General features: G+C 41.6%; 1 protein-coding gene across 1 annotated transcript in view; it reads left to right on the top strand.

Moving 5' to 3' along the window:
* Window positions 1-1,581, top strand: part of PRSS46P — an 11,487-nt gene that overhangs the window by 9,274 nt on the left and 632 nt on the right. The gene's annotated exons all lie outside the window — the stretch shown is intronic.

The raw sequence follows: 1,581 nt of genomic DNA, 5'->3' as shown, positions 1-1,581 counted from the left end.
GTGTCATTCAGGCCCACAACCCATGGGCTTTGCGAGATGCAATGTTATCTTTCTACGCTCTAACTATAGATTTTAATTCTGTTTTTACTTTCATATTTTTGAAAGTTATTATTTGTTTTCCTTTGATGCAGTGGCTCACATCCTGTTATTGGGTTCTGGTTTTATTTCATAGAGTTGAATGTCCACCTACGAGATTTTCTCTCTCTCTCTCTCTCTCTCTGTCTCTTCTCTATTTTCTCTCTGAGTTCTCCTTTTCTCTGAGATCCCTGTGTTCAGTTAACCATATCTCTCAGGTAAGGCCCCTCACGCTACCATCACTAGCTTGATTATCTTGGCTTGATTTTCCCTCCTCATCTTCCATTTCTTTTCCCTGCAAAAGGCTCCTACTCCGATCTGTTTAATAATGACTTTAAAGATGTCTATATCTTTGAAAAATACATAGCGTTGCTATACGTGTATTTTAGTTTGCATAAATGGTACTGTGCTACACATCTCCCTCTGCCCTCGACCCCTTTTTGTTTGCTGAGGAGCGAATCCACATGAAGTGGCTTTATTCTTTCAAGTCATTGCCCCCACCCACGTGTGCCGTATGTCAAATCTTCTTCCCTACCCCAAACATCATTTTGAGTAAAGCCTGTAATTATCCTCACCCATCTTCTGCCTTTGGCACCCTTGGGGGATGGGGTTCCTGCCTCCCCAAACTATCGAGGAGCTGGAGACTGGGTGATCCAGACATAGAAACCCACGAATCTCTTTTCACTCTTTTTCTCTGCTTAATTTTCAGGGTTTCCTTAGAGATGCTAAATATTGACCTCTAGTTGGTTTTAGACAGAGCAAATGCCCTCTCTTAATTCATTGTTTATCTTCAATGAAAGTTGATTTCCTTCACCAAACAGATGGTCTTGATGTAATTAAGCCGAACACATGTCCACTCTTCAGGTTTGGGTTTTGAGTCTTATTTGAAAACATATGCTTCATCCCAAGTCATAAACTCATGGCCCTACATGTTTTTACTTAGCTTTATCTTTTCAACGTTTTACAATTTCGGGTTTTTTCTATCTCTGGAGCTGTGTCGCGATAGGATCCAACTTCATTTTTCTCCATCGTTTTCCATACTGTCTACAACAGAGACTTCCTGTCCCACAGATGTGACGCTTTCTGGAGCCTGTGTGAAGTCTCCTCACATGCAGGCGTCACACACGTTGGCTCTCCCCCGCACCCCTGGTCTATTTTTCTCTTTCTATGCAACTACCACAGTTTCTATAACTACAGTTGGGAAATAGATCGAACTCTCTGGTAGGTCAAGTCTGCCCCCTGCCCGACTCTCCAATTTGCCCTTCTTTCTAAATCTGTCACAGAATTCATGGACTGTTACCTTTCAGTATTGATTTTAGAATCAGATTATCAAGGTCCTAAAAAAGTCCTGCTGGCATTTTGTTGGGAATAGCTTGAACTTTAGAGATGGATGTAAGAAGAACTGACATCGAATAGAGACAAAAATATTTATAAAATATGTCTGGAGAAGAAAGGACAACAGAACCAACACTCCTGCCTCCACCACCAGGCTGATGAAGTGGTGCA

The sequence above is a fragment of the Pteropus vampyrus genome, unplaced genomic scaffold (genome assembly GCF_000151845.1).
Source record: "Pteropus vampyrus isolate Shadow unplaced genomic scaffold, Pvam_2.0 Scaffold271, whole genome shotgun sequence".
In the NCBI taxonomy this organism is placed as follows: Eukaryota; Metazoa; Chordata; class Mammalia; order Chiroptera; family Pteropodidae; genus Pteropus; species Pteropus vampyrus.
Note: the sequence above shows the minus strand (reverse complement) of the source record. Positions and strands in the feature narration are given on the sequence as shown.